Raw genomic sequence first — 25,483 nt, 5'->3', positions numbered from 1 at the left:
GACACAACTCAGCCGAAAAAGCCTTCCAAACAATGGCCCAAGGCCCAGGAAAAGTGCCGAATATTTTAGGACATTTTGGGATTTTTTTATTTTCCCTCCCTTTTTTTTTTTTTTTTTCCTTACAATGTGCATTATTTTATTTGTCTATTTGTCCTTAAATACAAAATGGCTCTAGACAGTAAAAAATGTCTCAGGCAAGGAAGGGACAATGACACCCCCCCCCCTCCTCCGAGGCAGACACACCTAACAGCAGGCACTTTTCTTCCAAAGAGACTACCTGTTCCAAAGTTTCATATTTACAACGAGGAACGTTAGCTCCAACACTTGAGAAGTTGAGACGCACAATACTAAATCTTTTCTTTTTTTTTTTATACATTCTTCTGTCTGTTTTCAAAAAGTAAACAAGGAAAAAAAAAGAGGGAAGAAGAAAAGCAATCCCAGCACAGGTCCAAAATAAATGAGAAAAAAGAAAAACAGAAGAGGCTAAAAGTTTAACGTACAACAACCTGCTGCAGGATCAATTTTTTCTTTTTCCATTAATGTTTTATTTTTTGCCAACTTTTCACGCAGTACAGATAAACATCGGAGTAACAATATATATATAAATAAAGAAACAAACAAAACTGCAAAACACTCAGTAAATATATCAGCAAGACATCTCGGCACATATTAAAGATGCACAGAATCTAGAATTCTTCAAAAACAGAGAGAGACTGAAAAGAAACAATAGAGACTAAAAAGATACAGGAAAGACTAAAAAGATACACAGAGACTAAAAAGATACAAGAGAGACTAAAAAGATACAGGACAGACCAAAAAGATACACAGAGACTAAAAAGATACAGAGAGACCGAAAAGATACAGGAGAGTTTATAACAAGTGGCAGATATTGATTTCATTAGGAAAGAGAGGAAATACAAAAAAATAGAGGGGGGGGGGGGGGTAAATTAAAGTAAAAAAAAAAAAAAGGACGAGAGTCCGAGGAGCAGTCACACCCATAAATACACAAATAACTGTTGAGGAGGGATTAAAATAAAAGCTTTTTGGTGCTAGGCCATGAAACATGTTGAGCAATGCTCGGAGGACTGGAACTTGCTCGATACATGTTGGAAAAAAAAAGGAAACAACATAATAACAAATTGTAAATAAATCTCTTAAAAAAAAAAAAAAAAGAAACAAACAAAACAAAAATATATATAAAAAGAAAAGAATTGGATACATTTGTTTGTTTGTTTTGTTTCTCTTAAAGTTAACTGGCCTACCTTGTCCCCCAGAGCTGAGTTTGTCTTCTTATAATCGGAGTCTCCCTGGAACTACAGTGTGAGTGGTAATGACTGCCTGCCTGTCTAATGAGTCCATTTTCCTGCGCTTGATGTTGTGTATATACACACACTGCAACCTACCTTACAAACCACAGAGACGAGAGCGAGAGAGAGAGAGAGAGGGAAAGAGAAAGAGAGAGAGGGAGAGAGAGAGAGAAAGAGCGAGCTAGAGTATGTGTGTGATAGAGGGAGAAAGACACAGACAATGCCCTCCTACCAGACAGCAGACAGCCCTCCTTCCTCTATCTAGCAAGCAAAATACTCACTCGCCTACTGCAGCAACAGGTTCAACACTGCTTGACTAACACTGGGAGAGATAGCAGCCAAAAGGACCAGGGACACAGACAGTTAGGAAGGAGCAGCCCCACCTTCCCTCCCTGCTCCTGCATTGTTTTTTTTTTTTTCAGCACTGATTATATATTAATGTCACTCGTTTTGTCGGAGGTTGTTCAGCCCTATTCAGTCACAAAAATGGTGACATGCATAATTGCTTCCCTAATAATTTTTTTTTTTTTTTTTTTTTATTATTTTAGGCTGCACAGTCGTCATGTGGGCTGCAAAGAAAAACACAAGCACAAAATCTCGCTTCACGTCAGTGAGAATTTTTTTTTTAATGCATGTTAGAAAAAAAAAAAAATAAATAAAATTAAATATTTCTTGTAAATCTCCAGCCCTGGTCCGTCCTTGGCAGAACCGGGGGGAGTGCCTGCCTCTACAGTTATAACAGTATGCAGTACTTATGTCCAAACAGGTGCATTGCATATAGTACATAGTGTTACCAGGACAGAAATAAATGATACACAGAACCTTTGCCCAATTAAAACTCCGGCCAAGGTTATTTTCAATGGAGGCACCGCAGGCACACACACACACACAAGAAAAAAAATAATAATAAAAAGCAAAATCCAAGAGAATTAAATCCTTTGCGGAAATGAAGGGAAACTTTAAAAGAAAGTTACTTTTATATTTTCAGGCCGTATATCATAAACCATGTCTGCAAATACTACGGTATGCAGACTGGCATTTAAATCTACAAAGGGTTAATCACAAAAAAACCAAAACTGAATCCGGTGTTTAACAAAGTAACAAGATACTAAAAAAATATATATACAAGAGTTACAAAACTATCACATGCCCCCCAAAAAAAAATAATAATAATTAAGGTTAACAAGATGCAAAAAATATATACAAGAGTTACAAAAGTATCACATGGCAAAAAAAATAAAATAATAATAATTACGGTATGCAAAATGTAAAATAACGAGTGCTCCCCCAGATCACCAAAAGTACAAATGCAACAATAAAACAACAATAAAAGCAACCCAAACTTGGGTTCTGCATGCACAATGTGTGGGGCCGGCTCCCTTGGAAATCTGCAGGGCTGAAATGACTTACAAGGTGCCAGAGCTTCCCCTCATCTTGCAGCCCTGGCAAATTATACCTTAGACATATTTATTAAAGAGGCATTGCAGTAAATCACGGCAATCAAAATTGAGTTATGCTTAATTACTGTGTACTGCTATTTATTTTCATCACAGCATTAGCAAAACCTACTTTTTCTTTACTGACTTTTTTTTTTTTATTTTTCTAGAAGATAAATTTGCTGCGATGATAGCAAACCGCAGATGACTCCGTACTTTAAATAGCAATTATATAATGTATTTATAAATGACAAATGTAATGTCCGGTTTCCTGTTCGAAAATTTTATGTGCAATAATCTATTAATAATAAAAATAAATAAATCACAAATTTAAAAAAAAAACAATTATTCCCAGACCATCTCGTATCATCATAGTATATTACAATTTCACCTCATTTTCTAAAATAGTCCTAAAATAAAAATAATAATAATAATAACAAAATGTAAATTTACTGTGGGATGGTAAGGAGGGAGTGGGGAATATCTATTGGGGATGCAGAGGCGGCAGTCACATCCGGAGGCAGGTAACCGGCATCATTATTAATGGGCACATGGTAGTTGTGGTTCTGATACAGATTTTATATAGGGGCCCATGTGCCCAATGCAAAATTTCCAAGCTTCAATATCCACAAAACGTTGGAAGAACCTGAGAAACGTTTAGTACAAGTTTAATTCGATGCCCATTTGTTACACAAATTACAAAAAAAAAAATAATAAATCTATGTATTATTCCAATTTTTTTTTTTAACCCTTTCATCATTAGCTCTTCCCATAATAGTGGTAGCACCAGATAGATATAACTAGAGGTGGAAAGCCTTCTCCTTTTTGTGCAACCTCCCAACTGTGACTCGAGTGCATGCGAATTGTTACTTCACCTCTGCAGTTGGGTGGTAGCGCCGCAGCGTGTGAATGCAGCCTAATGGATCTTAGAAATCTGCATCCGACACGCATACACCTATGGACTTACACAATGAAATGCTACTTCAAAAACTCAATAAAAAATACTAAAAATGCTTCCATTTTTTGGGTAATCATTATTTATTTTTATTTTTTTTTGCATTTTGCACAGGCCTTAAAAATGGCAGAAAAAAAATGCAAAAAATAATAAAAAAAAATGCAACCAAAAAATTGTTAATAATAATGTAAGAAATGCATGTCGTGCCCTAAAATAGAAAACAACAGCTCAACAGACCAACTGGAGAAGGCCCAGGAAGAAGCGCACTGGCGGCCGATGGTGGAGCAATCTATAAGAGCATTCAGCATGTCAGCCCAGAAGTGGACAACGACGGGAAGTGGGGGACTACAACCACCAGATGGGGGCAGTGTTTTACAGATCTAACTACATGATGAGGAGTAGAGGGCCAACATATAAAATAGAAACACCAGTGACCGGGGAGAGGTAGATGCATGACAGCAAAATAAGGTAACGTCTATAATTAGTAAAAAAAAAAGTAAGTGGATAAAAATGAACCCGATTATTTGTGATGTAAAGAATTTAAAAGGTTTTCTCATACAGACTATAAAGAGAAGGGTTCTTCACCGTTAGAACGGATCCATCCAGACAGTAGATGGACAGACGGTCAATGTCAATGCCCAGAATGTAACGCATCACAATTGTATCATTACATCTGGTCATTGTCAGTGATAAGAAATTGGGAAGAGGCTAAATCTGTTGTAAACGGCGGCCTTTTCTCTCTTTCTTTCATTTCAATAGTTTGTCTTTTTGAGTTTGGATCACTAAGGTATATTACGTAAGTCCTATAAAGGGATTATCTCAGGAGCGGGCACAGACAGAAGAGACCCCCGGTGAGAAGAATATATGGGCCATTTGCAATCCAACAGCTCATCATAAAGCACATGTCCACCTGGCAGATAGAAGAGGAGACTCCTTACCAATAGTATCTCCATCCCTGGATTACTTTTGCCTGAAAGTGACAGACGTGGTTGATTCGGCAGCCGTTGGCCAAGTGGCAGGTGTCACAGTACAGTCCAAGGCTTGCGGGAGACCTGGTAAGCAGCCGGCGGATACCCCGTGAGCAGCGACCATCACCTCCTGATGTGGATAACCTCTGTATTATAGTCTACCATGAATACTATTGTATATATACACAATCGTATATATACAGTACAGACCAAAAGTTTGGACACACCTTCTCATTTAAAGATTTTTCTGTATTTTCATGACTATGAAAATTGTACTTTCACACTGAAGGAGTCAAAACTATGAATTAACACATGTGGAATTATATACTTAACAAAAAAGTGTGAAACAACTGAAAATATGTCTTATATTCTAGGTTCTTCAAAGTAGCCACCTTCTGCTTTGATGACTGCTTTGCACACTCTTTGCATTCTCTTGATGAGCTTCAAGAGGTAGTCACCGGAAATGGCTTTCACTTCACAGGTGTGCCCTGTCAGGTTTAATAAGTGGGATTTCTTGCCTTATAAATGGGGTTGGGACCATCAGTTGTGTTGTGCAGAAGTCTGGTGGATACACAGCTGATAGTCCTACTGAATAGACTGTTAGAATTTGTATTATGGCAAGAAAAAAGCAGCCAAGTAAAGAAAAACGAGTGGCCATCATTACTTTAAGAAATGAAGGTCAGTCAGTGCGAAAAATTGGGAAAACTTTGAAAGTGTCCCCAAGTGCAGTTGCAAAAACCATCAAGCGCTGCAAAGAAACTGGCTCACATGAGGACCGCCACAGGAAAGGAAGACCAAGAGTCACCTCTGCTTCTGAGGATAAGTTTATCCGAGTCACCAGCCTCAGAAATCGCAGGTTAACAGCAGCTCAGATTAGAGACCAGGTCAATACCACACAGAGTTGTAGCAGCAGACACATCTCTTCAACAACTGTTAAGAGGAGACTTTGTGCAGCAGGCCTTCATGGTAAAATAGCTGCTAGGAACCACTGCTAAGGACAGGCAACAAGCAGAAGAGACTTGTTTGGGCTAAAGAACCCAAGGAATGGACATTAGACCAGTGGAAATCTGTGCTTTGGTCTAATGAGTCCAAATTTGAGATCTTTGGTTCCAACCACCGTGTCTTTGTGCGATGCAGAAAAGGTGAACGGATGGACTCTACATGCCTGGTTCCCACCGTGAAGCATGGAGGAGGAGGTGTGATGGTGTGGGGGGGCTTTGCTGGTGACACTGTTGGGGATTTATTCAAAATTGAAGGCATACTGAACCAGCATGGCTACCACAGCATCTTGCAGCGGCATGCTATTCCATCCGGTTTGCGTTTAGTTGGACCATCATTTATTTTTCAACAGGACAATGACCCCAAACACATCTCCAGGCTGTGTAAGGGCTATTTGACCAAGAAGGAGAGTGATGGGGGGCTACGCCAGATGACCTGGCCTCCACAGTCACCAGACCTGAACCCAATTGAGATGGTTTAGGGTGAGCTGGACCGCAGAGTGAAGGCAAAAGGGCCAACAAGTGCTAAGCATCTCTGGGAACTCCTTCAAGATTGTTGGAAGACCGTTTCCGGTGACTACCTCTGGAAGCTCATCAAGAGAATGCCAAGAGTGTGCAAAGCCGTCATCAAAGCAAAAGGTGGCTACTTTGAAGAACCTAGAATATAAGACATATTTTCAGTTGTTTCACACTTTTTTGTTAAGTATATAATTCCACATGTGTTTATTCATAGTTTTGACGCCTTCAGTGTGAATGTACAATTTTCATAGTCATGAAAATACAGAAAAATCTTTAAATGAGAAGGTGTGTCCAAACTTTTGGTCTGTACTGTATATATATATATATATGTATGTATTTATTTTTTCCTTTTTACCAATTTGTAAATTCTGCACTTTTTTAAAAAAGTTTCCTTTAATAGCCTGTCTTTATAATATATGATTGCACTGAGGGTCGTACTTTATTATTATAGTTTGTATCAATATTACATATTAAAATTTCAAATTTAATTTCCCACGCAAATGTAGAAATGAAACCAGATATATTGGCTAACTTTAAGAAATGGACTGTGGGTAATTAAAAAAAAAAAAAGATGTCAGGCGCAAAGGAGATGTCTGGTTCAGGAAACTAATTTTCTTACACCATATTAAGGAATCCATAGTTATAATCCGAGTTCCCTATTCAGCTTAAACAGATGGGAGAAGAGGACACTACTGTACATTATACAGTCAGTGAGATCATTTCAATGGGCGCCATGTAATACTTCATTTATCCTGAGGAGGAGCTGCAGGAAAACTCAACACCTGGTGACAGGTTTTCTTGGAGATTTTACCAGAACGTCAGTGATCCTAGAAGCCAAAAGACTAGTTTTGAAGTCAAGGACTCTTGTGGTACACTAGGTGAATTTGTCGGCTGTACTCAGCTCTGCCCTTCTTCTTTTTCCCAAACTTGCACAAAAATTTTGAAATATTTCAAAGTGTTTTATGCCAGAATTCTGGGGCAAACTGCTTGATAATTTGGGGCGCTAACTGATGACTAAAAACACTTGAAATTTAGCAACTTTTGTTGATTTCATGCTGCGGATTTTCTGCAACATTTCTGCAACTATTACTTTGTGTTTTTTACATGCATTTTTATCACGTTTTTTGCCTCTTTTTGGTTCGTCATGCCTTAAAATGAAGCTGCTATGATTTTGATACTTCTTGGTATCTGGCATCAAGAAAACTTTATTGATACAGTCATGTTGTGCGCACTACATGCGTTTTGTACCTGCAGATTTTCTGCATCTAATGCAAGTCTATGGGGAAAATCTGCACATAAAACTCACCGTACCCGCAAGAGAAATTGACAAGTTGTGGATATGAAACACGGACCCCAGGTCAGTTTACATGGGCAGGAGATTTCTATAAATCCCACCCACTTTACTGGAACTGTAAGATGCAGGGAAAAGACGCTAAAAAAACTTGGTGTGAACACGGCCTCAGAGTAGCACAAGCTTTTCAATGAGTTTCTAAAATGTCTCACTTTCCTCTTCAATTGTGCAACAAAAGAGAAAAAAGTCAGAATCTTTGCTCCACCAGGGTACTGGAGTATAACTGCACCAAAAGTTTGTAACAAGTAGCAAATTAGGAATTAGGAGAAGACATATGGATAGCCAAATCTATAGTCATAAAACCATAGACAGGGCTGAAATAAAACAAAACAAAACATTTGTACTCCACAAAAAAATGGCAAAAACAATTACAAATCAGCCCCCAATGAATTCTAGTCTATCCCATACCCCCCCTCCCCAATTTTTTTTTTAAGAAAATATACAAAAGATAAAATGTAACCTCAAATGCTGCAATTAAGAAATTAAAATCATCTTGACCTCGTCCCACCCACAAAAAAAGAAGCAATTCCCTCATGCCGCAACCTTATGTACATGTCCCACCATTACTTATGCGGGGAAGACAATTATTCCTATTGGCTGCTCTGCAGTGCACAGGGGATCACTTGATTGAGCATGTGTGACCAGCGCACTCTGCTCATTAGGTGGACCTGCACGTTGCTATGCATTGTGAACACCAGGTGGCGCCATATTATATAAGTAAATGTCAAAACTAAATCACTGTATAATTTTTTAAAGGCGATTAAATGAATTTTTTTTTCCTATAAATCTCATCCATTTGCTGGAACTGTAAGCTGCATTTTTTGCACAACGAAAATACAAGCCAAAACTCGCCAAAAAACTCAACCTTAAAAGCCCAAAAGAGCGGCGTCGTTAAGTATTTAAGCGCTTCATTTACTTTCCCAGTCTCACAATTAAATAGATATTTTCGCTCCGCTCACTTCTGCATTGGGATGTGAATGGGACTGGTGATGTTACGTCTACCGGTACCTGCCATGGTGCGTCAATGATTGGCAGGTATTGTGCATCTGCCTAATATAACAGAGAGTTGTGCGATACCTGTCAATCGTGTGAATACCTTAGCAATTATCCGCTGGCCTCTTTCACCTTTCAATGTGGCAAAGAATGGAGCCGGAGTGACCCGTTACATTCTCTACTGATAACAGAAATGCTACTGTCACTGGTTTACCGCGACAAAGAGGGGCGAGAAGACCGCGGTGTCTGATTTCACATACTCCTGCACTGATTAGAAGCACTTCAACATCATATTAAACAGTGCAAGTTTCTGTTAGCAGTGCAGGGGTTTAACTGTTCAGTTGAAAGCTTCTAGAGCTTCCCTGCTTTGATGGTCTCAGCTGTTCAGTATTGGCCACTCCCCTCTGCTATATGTACTCTCCTCTGGCAATTGGGGATTGCCAGTACTAGTTTCATACTGCCTGGTTCTGGAGTTTGAGGAGGCATTTTGGAGTGTTGTATTAAAGACTGTTGCTTGGTGATTTTTCCAGTGTTCCACTCTGTTGTGTGTGAGTGCATATTTATATGATTGGTATATTCATTTATGCCTGTACGTCCTTCCCATGTTTGTCTGGTTTGTATATTCTTATACACTACAACTCCCCACTTCCCTGGGTGGGGGAGGGGACACATAAAGGCCGATTTAGGAGCTCAGCAAGGTACGTGGCCCCGGCGTCTTCCCCATTAGAAGTAATATGGGAGCAGGGATAGGTAGGGCACTCCTAGCCATAGGGATAGGGAAGGAGCTCTTAGCCCCAGGATATCTTACAATAGAGTCGTGACAGCTATTAACAAAAACAGAATTGGCAATTACATCCAAGGAATGAATATATAACACATGATGTTTGATGTGTGACTACAAAAAATAACGATTTCTGCCTCCAGAAAACATTCAGTTCATTGTTCCTTCAAGGGTCTATCCAAAAACACTCATACATTATAAAGGACAATTGGAGGCTCCACGCCGGTTGTTAAATAAAGTGTCTAAAATGTAAAAAAAAAAAAAAAAGAAGAAGTTATTTGACAACATTAATATCACTGAAACGCCAAAGATGTAGACGCAGGATACAATCGGACATTATTCCCATGTCGTGAAGACGGTGTTCTTGCTCTGTTACATAATGGATCGTCAGAGTCAGACTTCAGAGTTCTCGTGGGATCAGTGTCCGCAGAGGACGCACGCTCGCTCTTTGAAGTGGGGACCAAGTTCTGGAGCGAAAAGTTTCTCGTCACAGTAAAGCTATGAAGGGTTTGGATGGGCTCCAAGTACAGTGTGATATCATCTGAGGGGCGCGGTGGTGTTATGTACAGAAAATAGAGTTCTGTGTCCACCACAAAATATAGGAATCGTCAGTGTAGAAAGATCACGTCTTCTACTCGCTTCAATCCTATTATTTAAAGGGGCTGCTAAATATCACTACTAATAAAGGTGGAATCCAGACATCGTGTTTCATGGTCTGATTACGGACAGAGATTTCTGGACCAGTCGTGGGTCTCTTGACCTGAACTCAAAAGGTGAAGAGAGAGACAACAGCATCCACAGTAGCAAAAAGTATCTTCTTTATTGATACATCACATAATACAGGGATGCTGAAACGTTTCCACCTTACAAGATGGAGAGGTCTTTATCCAGCCTTGGATCTTCTGGAGGATTGGGATCATCCTCTTTTTGGGATCCTTGCAACTACTACCTACATATCAATCTGACAATTTTAACGTGCATTTGTATTCAACCCCCTGTAGTCTGATACCCCTAAATAAAATCCTGAGTAACCAATCTCCCCCAGAAGTCACATAATTAGTATCTTGAGTCCACCTGTGTATAATTTCTTCTCCGTATAACTACAGATGTTCTGTGAATATCTGAGGTTTGTGTGAGAACATTAAGGATCAAACAGCATCATGAAAGCCAAGGAGCTCACCAGACAGGTCAGGGATAAAGTTGTCGAGGAGTGCAGGGTTAGGTTTTAAAAACATAGCCCAAGCTCTCAACCTCTCACAAAGCACTCTTCAATCCATCATTCAAAAATGGAATGGGTATAACACAACTGCAAAGCTACCAAGACATGAGAATCTGTGAGAAGACTTTAAAATTGCTGTTCACAGACGTCTCCATCCAATCTCACTGAGTGAGTGTGCAAAATAGAAGGGGCAAAAATATCACCTAGATGTGCAAAGCTGGTAGAGACGGACCCCAAAAGACTGCATCAGGAATTGCAGAGAAAGGTGGTCCTGCAAAGTACTGACTCCGGGTCTGAATATAAATGTACCTCATAATGTTCAGATTTATATTTTTAAAACAATTAGAAAACCCTGTATCATTTCCTTTACACTTCACAAAGAGTTGCTACTTTGTGTTGGTATCACATAAAATCCCAATAAAATACATTTATGTTTGTGGGTGTAACATGAAAAAATGTGCAAAATTTCAAGGGGTATGAAGACTTTTTCAAGGCACTGTATAAGAGAGCTTCATAGGTATATAGGAGATGCATAGGCATATGTGAGGTTGCGGAGTTCAGGTCAGGAGATCCTTAGCCAATCCACAAATCATAGTCTGTTCTCGTCTGAGTTTGGCCTTAGTCAGGTAGCCGTTCCTGTTTTTTAATCTCTATTGATGCTGCTGTTGATGGATCTGTTACTCCTATCATGTATATCCGTTCTGTCCATCCCTGTTGGGCCGTGGGTGAACTTACTAAGATAATACTTGTAGACTGGCTCAGTAATAAACGAGCACACAAGGAAGACTTTGGCAATACGAATTCCGAGAAGTAGTGGCCAGCTCATCATTCCTCTGGTACTTTTGGTTCTCTCGGGAACCACAGGATTTCCTTGCCGGGTGTTACCAGCTAGTGTTTTTTTTTGGAGAAAATATGGGAAGGAAGGTTTTCACAGATTCTGGGTTTTGGGAATGCCCTATGTCACCAAAACAAGTGGTAACGTATGCAGCTTCACCAGTGAAGTATCTGTGACAGATCCTGCATGTCCTGAATCCTACAGGTCCTGTATCCTGCAGGTCCTGTATCCTGCAGGTCCTGTATCCTACAGGTCCTGTATCCTGCAGGTCCTGTATCCTTCAGGTCCTGTATCCTGCAGGTCCTGTATCCTGCGGACAGAAATATATTCCTCATTTACGAATCTTCCTTGTCATAAAGCGACAGTATGTTCTAATAAGAGCCTTGTTCATGTTTAGATTACAGGTTTAATAGGGAGCAATAGAATCTAAAATATAACCAAGCTGACCCTCCTATATTATTACCCTCCTAGGGGCTGAGAAAAAGCAGATACAACTTTGAAAAACTCAAAAAAGCTTAAAAAAAGTGCTGAAAATGTGAACTAACGCAGTGAGTACGCACCGACTCCAGCAACCTACTGCAGTTGACAATTATTTGTGACTTGCCTGAACCATTAGTCTTCATCGTTCCATACAATTGCTATAACCTGTTTGCCTTTTAACACTCCTATGCGGCTTCTGCTATACAGGTTTTCTCTAAAGCTCTGATTTGATAGTAACACCGACTCTGCATCTGCGTGAGACACCTTATACCTGAGGGCACCCACAATGACTTAGGTTGTTGGCTCTTGCACTTTTAAGGACTACCTTTGTACTTTCTTCTGTGAAAAAAATACAAGCTTCCACTGGCCCACCCGGGATTATACAGTAGAATGTACTACAGACCACCAGGTATGGAACTACTGACAGATAGACTGACCATAGGCAATCAGGAAACTTACACCGACAGCACCATTGACCATCAGGAATTGAATGCTAATCTTCCCACTGACCATCTGGGATAATTGCTGAGCTTGTTTGCACATGCGCATGATGTCAGGCCAGAAAATGTTCACACAACTGAAGCGGGTGCCGCCATTCAGGAGATGGATGGGCAGGATGACTGAGAGAAGGGTGGTCCAGGGCAACGAGCAGCTAATCAGTGGATCAGATAAAAGGTCATTTTCTTGGGAAAATAAACCGCAATACAGGTATAATTCTTCTCGACGCAAGGTGCCCTACATTAATTTTTGCTGGGACAGCCTACTTTTAAAGGAAAAAGTACTCTGTCAGGAGGGAAATTGGGTATATCGACAGCAAGAGATGAAGAAGGGCACATCTGATCCTCCAATACATAGCGTTTTCCTTTTTGTATGGTGGTTTTAATTGCAGCTTTTTGTGCCAAATTCACCAAAATGGCACACACAATAAAAAACATGCGAGTGCATATAAAATAAACTTAAAAAGAGGCAAATAGAATAATGAATTGGGTGCAAACACAAAAAAAGGCACAAAATAGACAAAAACAGGCACAAAGGCAGAGATGAGTCGGGGCCATAGCCTGTATTACGTTTCTATAGCTACTTTACATCTGTTCACTCTTTCAAGAGGACCCATCACTCGCCATAAATATGCATTTTATTTTATTACCTGCTGTAAATGCCGCCGTTTTCCTGAATCCGGCGATGTTTTTGTTTTGTTCTTGCTCCTCTCCGCTCCTGAGATATAGCCCCTTCATCCCTTTATATAAATATAGTCTTGTTTGCCAACTGGGCGTGGTTCTCAAGAACTCGCCCACAGAGGACAGTTGATGACCACGCCCACTTGGTTATAAAGACTAGATTTATATACAGGGGAGAGTAGGCCATATTTCAGGAATGGAGAGGAGCAGGAACAAAAGAAGAATATCACCGGATTCAGGAGAACAGCGGCATTTACCCCAGGGTATAAATGTACTTATTTATAGGAAGGGACAGGTCCTCTTTTTGTACATTTTACCACATGGCACTGCTGATCTCTATTTTTGGCATTATTTATAACGTTTGGTTGACTACATAAACATCTAAAAGAAAAAGTACCACTCATGTGATGAGAAGCAAACCAAACCTGAAGACGTGCGGTAGAAGAGTCCTGGGGGTATGATCACAAGAACTGCCTGGCTGCTGACAACAAATATTATATATATATATATATATATATATATATATATATAAAATGCTTTATATTGGATGGACTCCAAACATTACAAATAAAAAAATAAAATTACAGTAATGACATGGTGAAATAATAGGACGTATTGTGCATGGTTAATAGGAAATACCTATATAAAACCACACATAAAAAAACAATAGTGACAGCAACAATAATAGAAAAGCATTCTCCGGTGTAACCGGTGTGATCCAAGAGGGAACACGCAATATATAGTGATATACTGGGGATAAGGAGATGTTGTCAGGGAAGTCTTTGTGAAGGTTACCAGGGTTTCGCTCCTGATATAAAATAAGCGGTGACACTGCCAAGAAAAACACCACCTGCCCTATACGGCACAGCTGGCGCAGGCCACCGAGACTCCAATCTGTCTGCCCAGCTATTGCAGGCCTTGTCTTTATACCTTAATCGCACCCAGTCTACCTGCATCTTCCCCGTGCACGATATTAAACACTGAATATACTCACAGTTTTCAGAAATAAAATACTATAATGGGTCTTTCTATAGGTTTACAGGGATTTCCGACCTTAATAAAACTGCATTGAAGCTGAATCTTGGGGTGAAATAATGAATCGGGCATTCTCATACACATTAGTCTAAAGTCGGCCGATCCTGCGGATATGGGGACGGTCGAGTGATAAAAGGATCTGGCAGGTCAGACATCCAACAGCCGATCCTTTCGTTCTCTAGTAGAATTACCAGCACTTTGTATTACAGATGTACAACGCCTTTAAGAAGAGTTCTTCAATCTATGCAGTAGGAGTCCATGCAACACTCGGCAACTTTACAGACCCCCCCAAAAAAATTAAATCCTGCAGCTGCGATTTTCACCCCACCATCTTGCTTCCATTCCGGTCTCGTGCCGTACATTGCCCAAGCGATGTTTGCCTGGTTGATTACTCCCACAATGAACAAGTTATCATTACTGACATATTTATTGCTAGCTCAGCGTTATCAAATACGGAAAATGCACTCTAATCCCGCGCATGCTCCATTCAAACTAATCCCACACATGCTCCGTTCACACTAAACCCATGCATGCACCGTTCACACTAATCCCGCGCATGCACCGTTCACACTAATCCCACGCATGCACCGTTCACACTAATCCCACTCATGCTCCATTCACACTAATCCCACGCATGTTCTGTTAACTCTGATTTGACGCATGCACTGTTCAAACTAATCCTTTGCATACACGGTTCACTCTAATCCCACGCATGCACTGTTCACTCTAACCCCGGGCATGCACTGTTCACTCTAACCCCGCGCATGCACTGTTCACTCTAACCCCGCGCATGCACTGTTCACTCTAACCCCACGCATGCACTGTTCACTCTAACCCCGCGCATGCACTGTTCACTCTAACCCCACGCATGCACTGTTCACTCTAATCCCACACATGCACTGTTCACTCTAATCCTTCGCATACACTGTTCACTCTAATCCTGCGCATGCACTGTTCACTCTAATCCTGCGCATGCACTGTTCACTCTAATCCCGCGCATGCTCTGTTAACTCTGATTTGACGCATGCACTGTTCAAATTAATCCTTTGCATGCACTGTTCATTCTAATCCCACGCATGCGCTGTTCACTCTAACCCCGCGCATGCACTGTTCACTCTAATCCTGCGCATGCACTGTTCACTCTAATTCTGCACATGCACTGTTCACTCTAATCCTGCGCATGCACTGTTCACTCTAATCCTGCGCACGCACCGTTCACTCTAATCCTGCGCATGCACTGTTCACTCTAATCCTGTGCATGCACTGTTCAATCTAATCCTTCACATACTGTTCACGCTAATCCTGCGCATGCACTGTTCACGCTAATCCTGCGCATGCACTGTTCACGCTAATCCTGCGCATGCACTGTTCACGCTAATCCTTCACATACTGTTCACACTAATCCCACGCATGCACCGTTCACACAAATCCCGTGCATGCACCGCTCACACTAATCCCACGCATGCACCGTTCACACTAATCCCATGCATGCTCCGTTCAAACTAATCCCATGCATGCTCCATTAACTTTGATTTGACGCATGCACTGTTCAAACTAATCCTTTGCATACACGGTTCACGCTAATCCCACACATGCACTGTTCAATCTAATCCTGCGCATGCACTGTTCAATCTAACCCCGCGCATGCACTGTTCACTCTAATCCCACACATGCACTGTTCACTCTAATCCCACGCATGCACTGTTCACTCTAATCCTGCGCATGCACTGTTCACTCTAATCCCATGCATGCTCCGTTAACTCTGATTTGACGCATGCACTGTTCAAACTAATCCTTTGCATGCACTGTTCATTCTAATCCCACGCATGCGCTGTTCACTCTAACCCTGCACATGCACTGTTCACTCTAACCCTGCACATGCACTGTTCACTCTAATCCCACGCATGCACTGTTCACTCTAACCCCACGCATGCACTGTTCACTCGAATCCTGTGCATGCACTGTTCACTCGAATCCTGCGCATGCACTGTTCACTCGAATCCTGCACATACACTGTTCAATCTAATCCTGCGCACGCACCGTTCACTCTAATCCTGCGCATACACTGTTCACTCTAATCCTGTGCATGCACTGTTCAATCTAATCCTTCACATACTGTTCACACTAATCATTTGCATGCACTGTTCATGCTAATCCTGCGCATGCACTGTTCACGCTAATCCTGCGCATGCACTGTTCACGCTAATCCTTCACATACTGTTCACACTAATCCCGCACATGCACCGCTCACACTAATCCCACGCATGCTCCATTCACACTAATCCCATGCATGCTCTGTTAACTCTAATTTGACGCATGCACTGTTCAAACTAATCCTTTGCATACACAGTTCACTCTAATCCCACGCATACACTGTTCACTCTAACCCCGGGCATGCACTGTTCAATCTAATCCTGCGCATGCACTGTTCACTCTAACCCCGCACATGCACTGTTCACTCTAACCCCGCGCATGCACTGTTCATTCAAATCCTGCGCATGCACTGTTCATTCAAATCCTGCACATGCACTGTTCACTCTAATCCCATGCATGCTCCGTTAACTCTGATTTGACGCATGCACTGTTCAAACTAATCCTTTGCATGCACTGTTTATTCTAATCCCACGCATGCGCTGTTCACTCTAACCTCGCGCATGCGCTGGTCACTCTAACCCCACGCATGCACTGTTCACTCTAATCCCACGCATGCACTGTTCAATCTAATCCTTCACATACTGTTCACACTAATCCTTTGCATGCACTCTTCACAGTAATCCTGCGTATGCACTGTTCACGCTAATCCTTCACATACTGTTCACACTAATCTTTTGCATGCACTGTTCACGCTAATCCTGCACATGCACTGTTCATGCTAATCCTGCGCATGCACTGTTCGCACTAATCCTTTGCATGCACTGCTCAAGCTAATCCTGCGCGTGCACTGTTCACTCTAATCCTTCACATACACTGTTCACTCTAATCCTGCGCATGCACTGTTCACTCTAATCCTTCACATACACTGTACACTCTAATCCTGTGCATGCACTGTTCACTCTAATCCTTCACATACACTGTTCACGCTAATCCTGTGCATGCACTGTTCACGCTAATCCTGCACATACACTGTTCACACTAATCCTTCTCATACACTGTTCACTCTAATCCTGCGCATGCACTGTTCACTCTAATCCTGCGCATGTACTGTTCACTCTAATCTTGCGCATACACTGTTCACTCTAATCCTTCACATACTGTTCACTCTAATCCCAAGTATTTTAAAGGAGACTTTAAATCAAAGTTTGGAAGTGATCAATAACTGAACTGTAAGGATCCAACTGATGGGATTTCCACTGACATCTAAAACAAAGGGGACATGGCTCTCAGTAAACCTCTTTTTATTACGGTGCCATTTCTGGCACAAACAAAGAATTCAAAGGCAGCCTTAGTTTCAGAGCAAATAATTTGGGGGGTCCATTCTGCTTTATAAAAGGATAGGGTCACCTCTTACTGGTTTCTGAGGCTGTAGCGTCGGCGTCCCTGCCTCCTGCTAGGCAGAGACGCCGTTCCTCTCACCTCCCTGCTCCGTCCTCGGCGTCCTCTTCCCGCGCTGCTGGCAGTGCTCGCCGCTTCCCGGGCACTGTGCTTAGGGCGAGCGCGCTCCTTCTCTCTTAAAGGGGCCGTGCGCGCCATCCTAAGGAGTCCCCGGCCAATTGCCGGTGGAGCTCCCATATATAAGGCACCTCCTCCAAAATGGTGGTGCCCGAGCAAAGTTGTTGCAAAGCCTTTCACCTCTGCTTCAGCCCTTAGGTCCCGTTGCCAGTCTGTTTTCCAGCTCTGTCTACCTGCTTGCATCACCTGCGGTCCGACAGTCTGTCTACCAGCATCCGCCAGTCTGTCTATGGACCAGTCCGCCTGCGGATCAGGAAGCACCTGCCTGATACCTGCCTGATACCTGCCTGTGACCACCTGCCAGCCAGCCGAGAGACTCTTACCCGCTCACCTGGGAGCGCTCACCTGCTACCCGCCAGCTAGCCTACCTGGAGGCTCTGTCGTCACTTGCCGTGACCACCTGCCAGCCAGCCGAGAGACTCTTACCCGCTCACTTGGGAGCGCTCACCTGCTACCCGCCAGCTAGCCTACCTGGAGGCTCTGCCGTCACTTGCCATGACCACCTGCCTGTCTAGACACTCTTACCCTGCTGTCACTTGCCGTGACCACCTGCCTGTCAAGAGACTGTTCCCGTCACTTGCCGTGACCTCCTGCCCTTCTATCCAGAGACTGTCCCTGTCACTTGCCGTGACTACCTGCCCGCCTTCCCTGGGAGCCACCCGCTTCCTTACAAGGACTGCCCCTTTGTATAGTAGCTCAGAGGTTCCACCTCCCAGACCCGTTACAGAGGCTAAATTAAACCTGAACCATGATGACAAATTAACATGTATGCTTTTTGGAGCATAGGAGAAAATGGAGAGACTGGAGGAAACCCATGGGAAGAACATAAAAACTTTATGCAGTTGTTTCCCCGAGTCTGTTCGAGGACCCCAGCGCTACAAGCCAATATTACAAACCAGTGAGCCACTAATCATGTCTTATTGATCGGGCATCAGCAAATATGGTGAGAAAACCCCGATAGGGTCTGTGTATAGTGTGTGTTCTGGAACAGAACCTAGATCAGCAACTACCCAGAGGACTCCACAACCTGTTTGGACTGATTAATATCCCCTCTGACCTTACTTATAACTACATACTTCAGCAATCTACACTGTAGTCTGCATAGTCCCAATATACTCTCACACTATGGAGATGTCCTTTGTTGTTTGTTCTTTGTTTTATTTTTTTAATTTTACCTGTTTTTTTTTTTTTTAATTTCTTGCATAATTCCTTTTATATCATTTTTTTTAGATCTCGTTTTTATTCTGTACAGTATGGACCACATTCACTCAGGATTATTTGCTTCTTTAGGCTATGTTCATAAGTTGCATTTTTGCTGCAATTTTTTTTGCAGGCTAAACCAGCTCACTTGGGAGTAAAGAAGCTGCTTACAAAGAGCAGATATTGCTGCGTTTTTCAGGATCCCAAAGGTCAGCTTTTCTTCCACCACAGAAGTATGAACACAGGACACCAATGCAAGACATACAGGTGCATCTCACTAAATTAGAATATCATCAAAAAGTTTATTTTTTTCAGTTCTTCAATACAAAAAGTGAAACTTCTAAATTATATAGAGTCATTCCCAACAGAGTGATCTATTTCACGTGGTTATTTCTGTTAATGTTGATGATTATGGCTTACAGCCAATGAAAACACAAAAGTCATTATCTCAGGAAATTAGAATACTTTATAACAACAGCTTGAAAAATGATTTTAAAATCCGAAATGTCTGTTCAGTAAATGCCTCAATACTTGGTCGGGGTCCTTGTGCATCAATTACTGCATCAATGCGGCAATGTGGCATGGAGGTGATCAGCCTGTGGCATGGAGGCGATCAGCCTGTGGCATGGAGGGATCAGCCTGTGGCATGGAGGCGATCAGCCTGTGGCATGGAGGGATCAGCCTGTGGCATGGAGGCGATCAGCCTGTGGCATGGAGGGATCAGCCTGTGGCATGGAGGGATCAGCCTGTGGCATGGAGGGATCAGCCTGTGGCATGGAGGCGATCAGCCTGTGGCATGGAGGGATCAGCCTGTGGCATGGAGGGATCAGCCTGTGACTGCTGAGGGGTTATGGAAGCCCAGGTGGCTTTGATAGCAGCCTTCAGCTCGCCTGCATTGTTGGGTCTGGGGTCTCATCTTCCTCTTGACAATACCCCATAGATTCTCTATAATAGATTCTCTATGGGGTTAAGGTCAGGCGAGTTTGCTGCCAATCAAGCACAGTGATACTGTTGTGTGTAAACCAGGTATTGGTACTTTTGGCCGTGTGGACATGGGCCAAGTCCTGCTGGAGAAGGACATTTCCATCTCCAAAAAGCTTGTCGGCAGAGGGAAGCATGAAGTGCTGTAAAATGTCCTGGTAGACGGCTGCGCTGACTTTGGTCTTGATAAAACACAGTGGACCTCCACCAGCAGATGACATGGCTCCCCAAACCATCACTGATTGTGGAAACTTCACACTAGACCTCCAGCAGCTTGGATTGTGGCCTCTCCGCTCTTCCTCCAGACTCTGGGACCTTGTGGAGTGTGTCAATGACTGCCTTCTGGACATCTGTCACGTCAGCAGTCTTCCCCATGATTGTGGAGCCTACTGAAACAGACTATGGGACCTTTTTAAATGCTTAGGAAGCCTTTGCAGGTGTTCTTTTGGTAATTATTCTAATTCTAACACGTGAAATAGATCCCTCTGCGTGTAATGACTCTATATAATAGATCCCTCTGCGTGTAATGACTCTATATAATAGATCCCTCTGCGTGTAATGACTCTATATAATAGATCCCTCTGCGTGTAATGACTCTATATAATAGATCCCTCTGTGTGTAATGACTCTATATAATAGATCCCTCTGCGTGTAATGACTCTATATAATAGATCCCTCTGTGTGTAATTACTCTATATAATAGATCCCTCTGTGTGTAATGACTCTATATAATATAGGAGTTTCACTTTTTGTATTGAAGAACTGAAACTTTTTCATGATATTCTAATATAGTGAGATGCACCTGTATGTGAAACCACAAAGGCATTTTTTGAAAAAAAAAAAAAAGGTCAATTTGATGAAATTATTTAGTGGAAAAAGATTTTTATGTTTGAAAAAATAGTGACTATTCTCAACAAAAAAGTTCATATGAGTTCATGACAAAATACACAATTACAAATGTAACAGCTGCTGCCAATTTCTGACAACGGCATTTAACCTGTGCGGACAGAGAGGTGCGTCATTCCATACGCACATCGGCGCGCCTGTGATGTGATCGTGGGGCATCAGGTCTGGTGATGACCCCCATGCCTGTCATTACAATACTCCTGTGAAAGCCAGTGTTTAGTTGGCGTTCATGGATCATGATTTTGCTACACACAGTTGTACTATTGCTGTATATAGTGGAAGAAATCAGACAATTGCATGTTCAAGTCCCTTAAGGGACTAACAAGTATAGTAGAAAGTGAAAAAAAAAGTTTTTAAAAATATGGAAAAAAAATAATAAAAAAAACAAAAGTTCAAATCACGCCCCCTTTTCCCCCATTAAAAATAAAGAAATAAAAAATACAAATATTTGGTATCGCTGCGTCCGTAAATATCGGATCCATCAAAATATAAAATAAATTAATCTGCCTGGTAAATAACAGCGTAATGAGAAAAATATCCACATTTTTTTTTCCCCACTTAAGAACAAATACATGTTTGGTATCTGCGTAACCGTATTGAACAGGAGAATCATATTTCCAGGTAATTTTTACTGCATAGTAAACATGGTAGATAAAAACCTAAAAAACAATTGTGGAATTGCACCTTTTTATGCAATTTCAACGCACTTGGAAATTTCTTTCCGGCTTTCCAGTGCATCGCATGAGAAAATTAATGCTGTAATTCAATAGTACAGCTTGTCCCGCAAAAAAAAAAAACAAGCCCTCATACAGTTATGTGGAAAAAAAAAAAAAAGTTATGGCTCTTGGAAGACGGAGAGGAAAACATGCAAAAATGGAAAATAGCCTGGTCATGAAGGAGTTAAATGATATATGCACATGGCATTGTTTCATAGCATTGAAAAATATCAAGCCTTTATGTAAACTCAAAAACAAAAAAAAACCTGGGAAACTTAAAACAAAATACTGCATTCTGAAAACCTAAAAATGAACAGAATAGCTAGGATCACTCAGGGTTCTTTCTTTGATTAAACTCCTAAAAGAAATGTATCTATCACATGAAAAAAGACAAATGCTGATGGACAGAACCAATTGAATATAATCAGATCTTTTCCGGTTCCGTTAGGGTGTCTATCTTTTTAGCGCAGCATGTTGTACATGAGTGTGAACCTATCCTGAGCATTTAACTTTACAGTGGATCCCTCGAGTCAGTTCTCCTGGTGGACCCTAAGCATCCCAGTCTGACACTGATTTCACACCTTGGTAGGCCAATGTTTACTTTTTACACATCACTAATTTAATTAAACTGTACTAATCCTAACTGCCATGCTCATGTGAGGACACCAAGACATTATGGTTTAAACTTGGGAAAAAAAAAATCACAAAAATAAATGCGTTTCACATACTGCTGAACGTGCTTTTTATCACTGCGAAACATAGCAAAACCTGAAAACTGCATTTTTAGTTGGGTTTTCTCATCAATGGGTGGAAAAACGCTAAAAAGAAATGACAAAAATGCAGTTTTCAAAAATGCAGCAGTTTTCCAATTCAGTCAGGAAAAAAAAACAAAAAACAATGTGTGTGCATGAGATTTCTGAAATCTCAGCTTTTGCTGGTACTGTAAAGCGCAGCTTAAAATTTGCATAAAAAAAACCACAGCAAAAACGCAACGTGTGAACATAGCCTTACAAGACTGGGGAGCATTGAACATTTTTTGCAATTAGAAGCTGATTTTTACACCCTTTAGCAAAAGTAAATCAGCTGCTAGTATAACACCCCCAACTATCATTAATACCTTTGCCCCTAGTTACAGAATCCCAACCTAATATTTAGCTGCAAAATTTGAAAAGGCTTCCGAGTGAAATTTTTGCTCCACGCGTGTCCCGGGTTGTGTGTTCTGGGTGGCACTGTTTTTTTTTTTTGAAGAAGAAGCCTGTGGAGGGCAGCTTCCTCCCTTGAAGACACAACTTTCTTTCCTAAATGCATATGGAATAAGAGATGTAGGCACAATTGGTGCACGGCAGATGGCCGGGGTTGCTTCCAAAATAAAACAGAACTTATTATCCTTTAAAATAATGTATATCTGTTTCAAGCGCTGCGTTAGGATTCAGTGGCAGGGTAGAATTCTGCCAGTGTATATAAAATAGCCAAACTTCCAATTGAATATGTATTAAAGTGTATATCCATTCAGTGTTACATACAATATCAATTACAGATGTCCACACAAAGCCAAATAAATATCTGTTAGCTTTCCAACTTGCTATTCCATCTGCAATGCCATCTGTTGCCTGGGAAGGTACGGGTGAGGCACTTTAAGACTGTTCTGCTTTGTAAACTTTTTTTTTTTTTCCCTCTCCCCCCCCTCCTCCCCGAAATCTTCCCTCCCAATATGTGATAGAAGGAAACGATCAATGTATTCTGTTATGTTTTCTGTTGAGACAGATGGAAATACATTTGCTTTTTTGCTAAGATGTCAAATATGCTGAAACGTGTTATTCCAAAGTTGACCGGTTAGCTGCCACAGAATGGGCTTTCTGTTTTTATAGCTGTCACTGCGTTTTTCTTAGGTGGAATCGGTCCAAATTCTCAAACTTTTGTATATTAATATCATGGCACAAAAACAAAGAGGGGGGAAAAAGAAAGAAGGAAAAGAGGTTTTTTTTTTTTTATTATTTTAGTTTCCATCTTGACAAAGCAATCTGTCCACTAATGCCGGCAGTCAAAAAGAAAAGAGCGTTTCTCTGGATTTCCATGAAACGTTCGAGGTGTATTTGACACTTTTTTTCCCCCCTCGTTTTCTATTATGATATCTGGTGACAATGTGTTTATTGAGCGCGGACAGGGAAGAGTACACAACTTTTTACAGCGCTGATTTACCTTCTTGGTTGCATCAACATTTTTCTTTTGTTTCCTAAATATTCAGGATCCAAAAATAAAACGAAAACCTGAGGAGACAGATAACATGGAGCCTCGTATTGTTCCCTAGTTTATGCATTTTATAATGCAGAGTTAATCTACAAAATGTTTTTTTTTTTAGGATTTTCAGTATTGTGTAATTTTTTTTGCAAATGTGATTGTCAATTTTTTTCCCAATTATTTTCAGGGATATATTATCACTTGTATGTATGGGACATTTTTTTTTGTCATTACATGCGACGTACAATCATATTCTATTTATACACAGTGCTGTGCAAATGTTTTAGGCAGGTGGGAAAAATGCTCAAAGTCTGTGAACAAAAGAGAAATCTTAAACCATATTAATATTTCCTTTTAAATTCACATCAAAGTATCAATTCCTCTAGGCACACAGTTTATGAAGGATCTCGGCAGGAGGTTATTCCAAACATCTTGGAGACCTGACCCCAGATCTTCTGTGGATGAGACTGCCAGTTCTGAGCTGCCACTTCTGAGCCGATGGCACTGCTGGACATCTTCCGATTTTAAAGGGAAGTACAATGCTTTGTCTCATCTGCTGCACTAAGTTTCCTTGGATCGACCACGGCATCTGCTGTCTTCAACGTCGCCCATTTCTTGGAGTTCTCAATACTGAGAAACACACATAGATACTTACGCATCATGTAACACCATCAGGGAGGCATCTGATTGGCTCCAAATTTATTCCGCAGCCGGACAACGATCCTCAACATCCAGCCAATGTCATTAAGAACGAATTTCATCGTGAATAAGAACGAGGAGTCCTGGGAGTGATGATCCGGCCCCACAGAGCCCTGATCTCACATCATCCACTCTGTCTGTGATCAAATGAATGCTTCAGATAGCCGTTGTTATGGGGGTACTGCTGTAAGCTGCTTCTGTTATGGTGGTACTGTGACGTGCACTGTAATAGAACAATAAATTTGGTTCTGTCATGGGGTGAGGAGTGCACGATTTGCCATACTTTTTTGTCCTTCGTTCCTAGAAAACACACACTTTCTGCATGTCTAAATCCTCCAGACTCCCCAATACTATGGTTCATTTGCCCATATGTTTGGGGGGCAACTACCCTTTAGCCTTCTTTTTCTCACTGGTGGCTTAGTACTTTATAATTATTCAGCCCTTGTGTTTATACCGTGCTCGGCATAAATGAGCACACCCTAACAGATCTGCCAAAAAGCCTATAGTTTCCTTTCGTATTCAACATTTTCTATTGGACACAATACTACAAAATACTCCCACAAATTTGTGCCAGTGATTGCTAAAAAGATTTGCACACCCAAAAAAGTAGTTTTACTAAGAAACAAGAATTCACCATAAGTCTAATTCATCATTACATAGGTGTCCAGCAGACCGGGTCTTAAAAAAGGGTGTTACTTAACAAAAAAAAGCCCTACCCATTTCATGCTGTTAGCAATGGCACCATATGGAAGAGAAATGTCACAAGACCGGAGAAAGAAAATCATTTTTTTACACAAGAAAGATGACGGCTACAAGATCAGCAAAGCTTTACTTATCAGTCAGATTTTGGAGAAAAAAGTAATACAAAAGTGTAAAAAAAAAAAGGTGGGACAGTGGTATCGTATAGAGAAGTCCAGACCGACCACAGAAGTTATCACCTAAGCAGGAGAGTCTTCTGATGAGAAGCGGGAAGAAAATCGACATGCAAGTTCACTGCAGTTATCTAAAGAAAGCCAAAC

At 41.3% G+C, this 25,483-nt stretch overlaps 1 protein-coding gene across 8 annotated transcripts in view; it reads right to left on the bottom strand.

Moving 5' to 3' along the window:
* The window catches only part of ZBTB20 (zinc finger and BTB domain containing 20), a 1,152,793-nt gene that overhangs the window by 1,058,483 nt on the left and 68,827 nt on the right, over window positions 1-25,483 (bottom strand). For 4 of the 8 annotated variants that reach the window (XR_012305514.1, XM_073668609.1, XM_073668590.1 and 1 more), the window contains exon 1: window positions 1,263-1,397. The exons of 1 other annotated variant lie outside the window; for it this stretch is intronic. The gene's annotated coding sequence lies outside the window, so the exon portion shown is untranslated. 3 more of the 8 variants (XM_073668593.1, XM_073668607.1, XM_073668604.1) reach the window with 3 other exon arrangements.

Source organism: Phyllobates terribilis, unplaced genomic scaffold (assembly GCF_046119375.1).
Source record: "Phyllobates terribilis strain yellow unplaced genomic scaffold, ASM4611937v1 Scaffold_2__4_contigs__length_985480577, whole genome shotgun sequence".
Taxonomy (NCBI): Eukaryota; Metazoa; Chordata; class Amphibia; order Anura; family Dendrobatidae; genus Phyllobates; species Phyllobates terribilis.
The sequence above is the reverse complement of the archived record's forward strand: the minus strand, read 5'-3'. Positions and strand labels throughout refer to the sequence as shown.